The sequence below is a fragment of the Penaeus japonicus genome, unplaced genomic scaffold (assembly GCF_977035675.1).
Source record: "Penaeus japonicus unplaced genomic scaffold, GWHDUDI00000001_assembly GWHDUDI00000009, whole genome shotgun sequence".
NCBI classification, from domain to species: Eukaryota; Metazoa; Arthropoda; class Malacostraca; order Decapoda; family Penaeidae; genus Penaeus; species Penaeus japonicus.
Genome location: NW_028234411.1, coordinates 2,063,996 through 2,071,495, shown reverse-complemented (window position 1 = coordinate 2,071,495; position 7,500 = coordinate 2,063,996). Strand labels below are relative to the sequence as shown.

The 7,500-nt window shown below is 30.2% G+C and overlaps 1 protein-coding gene and 1 long non-coding RNA gene across 3 annotated transcripts in view; both read right to left on the bottom strand.

Annotated features, from left to right (window-relative positions):
• Positions 1-7,500, bottom strand: part of LOC122255651 (TELO2-interacting protein 2) — a 21,358-nt gene that overhangs the window by 10,207 nt on the left and 3,651 nt on the right. The window contains exon 1 of one of the 2 annotated variants that reach the window (XM_086539497.1): positions 140-161. The exons of the other annotated variant lie outside the window; for it this stretch is intronic. The gene's annotated coding sequence lies outside the window, so the exon portion shown is untranslated. Of the gene's footprint in view, positions 1-139; positions 162-7,500 lie in introns of those variants that run through there. 2 annotated transcript variants of the gene reach the window in all.
• On the bottom strand, positions 1,125-6,605 carry LOC147471216 (uncharacterized). The gene is made up of 2 exons (XR_015191256.1): positions 6,300-6,605; positions 1,125-1,304 (listed from the first exon to the last, which is right to left on the bottom strand). It is a non-coding gene; the product is annotated as an uncharacterized LOC147471216 (long non-coding RNA).

Here is a 7,500-nt window from a genome sequence, read left to right as displayed (position 1 = left end):
TTTCTTAAGGTATATTCCAGTACTAGATAATACTCCTTGGTGTTCCATAAAAGCTTCTCATTCTGCTAATACTAATGAGATGAATAAAAGAGCTTTATTCAAATTTAGCCACGAAAGGATGGGTGATGACGTTCAAGACCTTCCTTAGCAATCAGCTGTGCCGGAACTCGTCAACCTCATCAGTCAATAACCAACCTCATGGCAGGTCCCTGTATAAATAATATACCTAATCTGCAATTAGAAAATAAGAAAGGAAAACAAAACACTCTGACCGTCTGCTCTCATTTGCCAGCCACTGTAAATGACACTTGTCCCACTGTTCCTCCTGCGTGAACTGGTTCCTTCATTATCAATTAGGGATTAAAAACTCGATCTTGCCATAATTCATACGTTGGCCTTTGCTGCTGTTACCGCTGAGACACATTGTAATATCTGACTGTACTGTTATCCACCCCTTGTGAAGAGAAATTCATATACGATTATTTATCGTTGTAGTTCCCTTACGATGTATTCTATTTCTATAATTTGTTTGATCCATGTACTCGGTTTGTGCATTTTCTCTAAATACTTGTGAAAATTCTCAATGGAAAATAACATAATGTAACTACAGAACTATGACTTTCGCTGACAAAATGTTACACGTTTACCATGCATTTCATTCTCTAACTAAAGATACATTCAGCAAGACAGAGCTTGGACTGGTGCCTTTATTTATGGCAAATCACAAGGGGGATTATGAAGTTTTATCTTAATGGAAAACACAAGCATGATATTGCTGTTTAGATAGACTTAGTTGCTTAGTTTCATGAGCACAGATTCGCCCACTTTGTCTTACTTTACTCCTATTCTGAGCATTTACCAAGATATGACTTACTAATACACTTATTACTAATCATGAAATATCATTAGACTAGAGTAAAATACATATTATCCCTACTCGTGGTTATGAATTACAAATACATCTATTTCCGTTTCATCTCTCAAGTTAAAAGACATTCATCTCAACGAGCAGCTATTTGGAAAAATACCAGAATAACAGTCAAGTCCATTGAATAAACAAACACTTAATATCATTCATGTAAATAGTACTATTTTGTTACTATTTTACAAACCATTCACATCTATCTTCTTCTTCTTCTTTCTTCTTTTATAGGGTTTTAGACTATGTAGAAGTCTATATTCCCTGGATCTTTTTTTCTTGTTTCTTCTTGCTTCTTATATCATATCTATAATTTTTGACCTTTGTAGGAAGATCTTTGTATGTCTCAAGATGTAGTACTTCTTTGAAGGAGGTTGGTCAGCACCTGTAATTAACATATTCATGTTAGGATTTTGTATTTTTGATTTTATTAGTGCTTGGAATAATTTAGTTCTATATGAATGGAATCTTGGACATTGTAGTATTAGATGTTCGATGTTTTCTTCTTGATTATTACACCATCTGCATTTTGGGTCCTCTTCTAATTTTAGTCTGTATAAGTGTTGTTTCAATTTTGTGTGTTTTGTACTTATTCTCGTTAGACATACATCTATTTTCCTATTTTTTGATCTTGCCCATGGATGTGGTTGATTATCCTTGATATAGTAATCCTTTGTTTCTAGAATTGTTTTTAGGATTGTTTTCCAGTTTTCTTTATTTTTTAGTTTTATTTCTTTTATTTTGTTTTTTGTGTCTATGTTCATGGTAATGGCGTTTTGTATTTCATGTGCTTTTTTTGCTGCTTTATCTGCTATTTCGTTCCCTCTAATGTTTTTATGTGAAGGAATCCACTGAATTTTTATTGTTTGTGTGTTTGTTATCATTGCTTTTATTGATTTTTGAATTTCATATGTTATCTGTTTATAACATTTTGGTCTGGGATTTCCTATGACATTTATGGCCGCCAGTGAGTCTGTTAAAATTACTGTTTTTTGTAGTTTGTTATTGTTTATATAGTTAATTGCTTGTTTAATGGCATATAGTTCTGCCTCTATGATTTGTGTACTCTGCGGTAATTTCCATATTGTTGTTATGTTTTTCTCTTGTATGTAGATTGCTGCTGAGACAGAGGTTGGATTATTTATTTTTGACCCATCTGTATATATCTTTTGATATTCTTTGTATGTAATATTTTCCATTAAATAGAAATGTTGTTTAATCATTTGTTCTGGAATGTTTTTCCCCATATTTTCTATAAATGTTGTTTTTAAATATTCTGACATATCATACCATGGTGGAATTGGAGTTATATTTGGTAATGTATTGATTTTCATTTCTATTTCTAATTTCCTACATGTTTCAATTACCCTTTGAATTAAAGTTTTCCTTTTATTTGTTTGATTGTAGTTTTTTATATTTTCTTTGGTCAATTCTTTAATTGGCATTCCATCTAGTTTTTCTAAATTCTTTATTATCTGCATACATTCTATCTCTTTTATTCTTTCTGTTACTGGTATTTGGTTTGTTATTGCTTGTAGTGCTATTATAGGTGTTGATCTAAAACATCCTGTTGCTATTCTCATTGCACTGTTTTGTATTATGTTTAACTTTTTTAATTCTTGTTTTTTTGCGGCCCCATATATAGAAATTCCATATTCTATTGTTGGTTTTATATATATTTCGTAGAATTTTAATAATGTTTCTCTATTTGCTCCCCATTTCATAGATGATAGTTTTTTCATTATGTTTATTCTTTCAATTGATTTTGATTTTACTAAATCTATGTGTTTTTTCCAATTCAACTTTGGACTATCAAAGATTACTCCCAATATTCTGTGTTGCGTGGTGAATATTAGTTCTTCATTTCCTATTTTTATTTTGGGGATTATTCTTATTTTCTTGTTTGTAAAGCACATTATCTTACTTTTTGTTAAGTTCATTTTTAGATCCCATTTATTTGTCCACTCGTTTAGTGTTTTTAGTCCATTTTCTAATATGTTTGATGCTTCTATTATATCTTTGTTTATTGTTATTAAAGTGACATCATCTGCATATATAATTTTGTATACTGTATTTGGTAACTTTATATCAGACATTAGTATGTTAAATAATGTTGGGCTTAGTGGTGAACCTTGTGGTACTCCTGTTGTTATTTTACCCCGTTCTGTTGTTTTTCCTTCTATTTTTATTTGAAATCTTCTTTCTTTTAAAAACCCTTCTATCCATCTTAATATTTTTCCTTTTATACCTATTTTTTCCATCTTAATTAGTAATGCTTCGTGATTTACGGAGTCGAAAGCTTTCTCCAAGTCTAAACAAGCTATTAGTCCATATTTTTTTTGTTCTATTGCTTGACTGATCTTTAAGTCTATAATCTGGATAGCATCTAAAGCTGTTCTGTTTGGTCTAAATCCTACTAGATCTTCATCCAATTTTTTATTTGTTTCTAGCCACCAATTTAATCTTTTATTTACTATATTTTCAAATATTTTCCCCATACAGGACGTTCTGCTAATATATCTGTATGATTCTATATTTCTTGAATCTTTTCCTGGTTTGTTTATTGGATTTATTATTGCATTTTTAAATATGTTTGGGTATTCTCCTTTTGACCAGTAGATATTGAATATCTTTAATATTGTTCTTAGAATGTTATCTGGGACATTTTTATAGAATTCATAATTTATTTCATCTGGCCCATATGCTTTTCCATTTTTTGTATTCATTATTGTTGTTTTTAATTCTCTTAATGTTATTTCTTTACATAAATCACCATCGTCTTGGGTGTTTAGAAGTTGTTCTTTTTCTATTTCTGTTAACAATTTCTTTTTTTTCTTGTTAGTTACTTTTTCATATTCTTCTTTAAAAAGTTCTAATTTCTTATCATTGTCGGTAATTGGAATGTTATTATCAACTATGGGGTAACAACTTGATGTTATCTTGCCTATCTGTTTTTTAATGAAATTCCAAACTCTTTTTGTTGGGGTGTTAAAATTTATTTGTTCACAAAATTTCCCCCATGATTCCCTCTTCTGTTTTTCTATCACTTGTCTTGCTTTTGTCCTTACTTCTTTATAATCCATTTGGTTTTTTTGTGTGGGCCTTTTTCTCCATCTATTATATGCTTTATTCCTTTTTTTAATTATTTCATTACATTCTTGATTCCACCATGGTTTATTTGGTTTTTGGTTATGTTTCCTCTCTTCAAATTTGAATTGCTTTTTTCCTATTTCTTTTAGTAGATCTATTAGGTCATTTAATGTATTTATTTTATCTGTGTCTACATTTTTTAGTTCTTCTTGATATTTTAACCATCCATTATCATTGAATTGCCATTTCTTTTCTGTTAACTTAGGTTGATTTTGGTAATCTATTTCTTTTATGATTATCGGGAAATGGTCACTTCCTAAGTGAGGACCTACGTTTATTTCTATGTGATTTATAGTTGGTGAACCTATTATCAAGTCTATTGTTGTTTCTTTACTGGTTTTTGGATCTACTCTTGTTATCTGGCCTGCTGGCGTCATCATTATTAAATTATTTTCATTTATCAAATCGTATATGCTTTTTCCTGTTTTGTTACTTATATTTATTTTTGGGTTCCAACTAGGGTGATGTGCATTAAAATCTCCTATTAACATTTTAGGTTCTTCTACTTGATCTGTGTAGTATTGAATTTCTTCTTTATCTATATTATTACAAGGATTATAAAATAATAACATGTTGATCCATCTGTTCTTATATTTTGTTTTAATTCCTAATACTTCTATCTTATCTTTATATCTATCTCTCAAATTAATCTTTTGAAATTGTACATTTGATTTTATTCCAAAAATTAATCCCCCTCCCATTTGATTTTCTCTATCTTTTCTTATTATTTCATATTCATCTACTCTAAATTGATCTTTATTCTTTAACCATGATTCACATAATGCGAATATATCTGGTTTTTCTTTGTTTAATATATATTTCAGATCACTTATCTTGTTTAGTATTGATCTTGGATTCCACAATATAATCTTATTCATTTGTTATTTGTTTAAAAATTTTTGAAGCATCTTTGATTGTTTCTGTAATTATTTCTATTATAGAGTTTTCAGAGTTTAAATTGTTTATCAGTTTTATGATTGCTTTGAATATACTTTTTAACAAAGTTAACCATTTTGGGTTTTCTTCTTCTTCTTTTGATTCTTCTTCTTTTGATTTTTCTTCTTTTGATTCTTCTTCTTTTTGTGTTTGTTTTAATGGTGTTGGTAGTGTCCACGTTATTGGTGAAACTTCTATATTATCAATTCTTTTATTTTGGTCTTTGTTGTTTCTTTGTTCTTTTATTTGTTCTCTTTGATTATCTTTTGTTAAGTTTTCTATTGTACTTGGTGAAATTGATTTATTTGAGTTTCGCCTTTGCTTTTTTGGTTTTTCTGGTGTTTTCTGCCCTGGTGTTATTTTGTTTGTTTGAGTTATGATTTCTGCATATGTTTGTGTTTTATTTAACTCTGTTGATGTTGTTTCATTTATGTTGTTGTCTTGTGTTTGATTGGATGTTTCCCTGTTTATTATGTCCTTGTTTCTATTTGTTGTCTTTTCTTGTTTTGTGTTAGGTTTCAGTTGATGTAGTTGTGTTTTTATGTCTATGTTGTTTGGTGTTATATTATTCTTGTTTATATCTTGTGCTTTTTTGTGCATTTTGCAAGAAATGTCTACTGGTGAATGTGCTTCCTCACAGTAAAAACAATATGAGGGATTATTACAATCTTTATAATTGTGGTCAAATTTGCTACAATTACTACACCTTTTTTTTGATTTGCATGTTATCACTCCATGACCATAACATAGACAGTTAAAACATCTAGGAACTGGAAAGGTATATTGATATATTTTGTATGAGGTGTGACCTATAGCCACTCTTTCTGGCAGAGGACCTTTGAATGTTATTCTTAGAGATTTTGTAGGTATTCTTTTTTGTTCACTTTGTTTATCTTTATTAAATTTTGTCATTCTTATAATTTCTTGAATTTCAGAGTTATCTCCAAATATTATTTTTATTTTCTCCTTTATTATGTTTAGAGGTATTTCAGTCTCTATGGGGTATATTGTACCATATGAACATCCAGTAAATTTACTGGATGCCGGTTGTTTGCACTGTACCTCCCAATCTCCTAGATGTTCTATTTCATTTAATTTATCTATTTTGGATATATCATTTACCTCAAATCTGATCGCTTTTCCTTTTCCTAATACTCTTAAAGTATCTTCTTTTATATACTTTTGGAAAACTGATTTGTTGATTGCATCCGTTAGTTTAATCGGATTGTTGAAGTTCGAAGTAAATGATTCTCCTTTTAATTGAATAAGGATAACATTATTTTGTTCTACTTGCATGTTTGTTGATTGGTTGTATTTGTTGGTTCGTTGTTTTGAAACTTTTGTCCATTCGATTTCGTCAGTTCGTGATCTTTTGGGATTGGGGTCTTCTTCACTGTCACCGGTGATCACGTTTTTGCGTCCTTTGTTTTGTTGTTCTATGTCCATATAATTATGTGTGTCAGGTATTTCACCTGGTTCTGGATTTAGATCACTGTCCATTTATTATTTTCTCACTTGGTTTCGATTGGAAAATAACTGAGTTCACTAGAGTGTAAAATTAGGTCTTCACTCTGTGACGTTCAAGCTCGGAATCCCATTCACATCTATCAAGAGCGCGTTGGCCATTCATAAATAGTGGTCGTTTAATCTACTAAGATAAAAACAATAAATGGCTGTCATGGAAAATGCGTTTTAGAGGTGGTGGATAGGGGTGACTCTAGGAAAAGATATGTACCAACGTTTGAATACTTCTATTAAATTTTCATGTATTCTGTGTTGATTGGGTATTGCAAACACATATGTATTTTATTTATTGTATTACTGTCCTCATTATTATTCTTATTTTCATTATTTTTATTATATGATCAAACTAACTCCCACTATTAGTATCATTACAAAAATAATTCATCAGCATTATTGTTGTTAAAAGTAATGCCGTTATCATATATATATACACACACATATCTATCTATCTATCTATCTATCTATATATATATATATATATATATATATATAACAAATTGCATATGTGAATTGTATAGTGGCAGAACTGTTAAGATAGACAAATAGGTAGCCTACTGTGAAAATTAAGCAAATTTAATATGTATTGATTTCTAATACCCTAAAAAAAATCTGGGCAGTCAGCAAACATATACCTAACGCCTCTGTTAAATGGATAGTAAGATTAATGTACACGAAACACGATTATCTATATATTGTAATCCCATTTCGAAACTGAAGTTTGTACTTTGAACGCATACACAGATGAATTTGGTCCCATATTAAATCTTTCTCTGACCGGCTCTCAAATGTATCTCCGAAATGTATGAGCTTCCTGCACCTGCCTAGTGCCCCCCCCCCTCCCCCCACTCCCCACATGTGATAGACACCTGTTGTAGTTACGTCATTGTTTGTACGAGTTAAAATGTACTGAGGAAGTACATATCAGTTGCTACTCACAGATTCTATATTACAGTGTGCATGAATACGCTGAA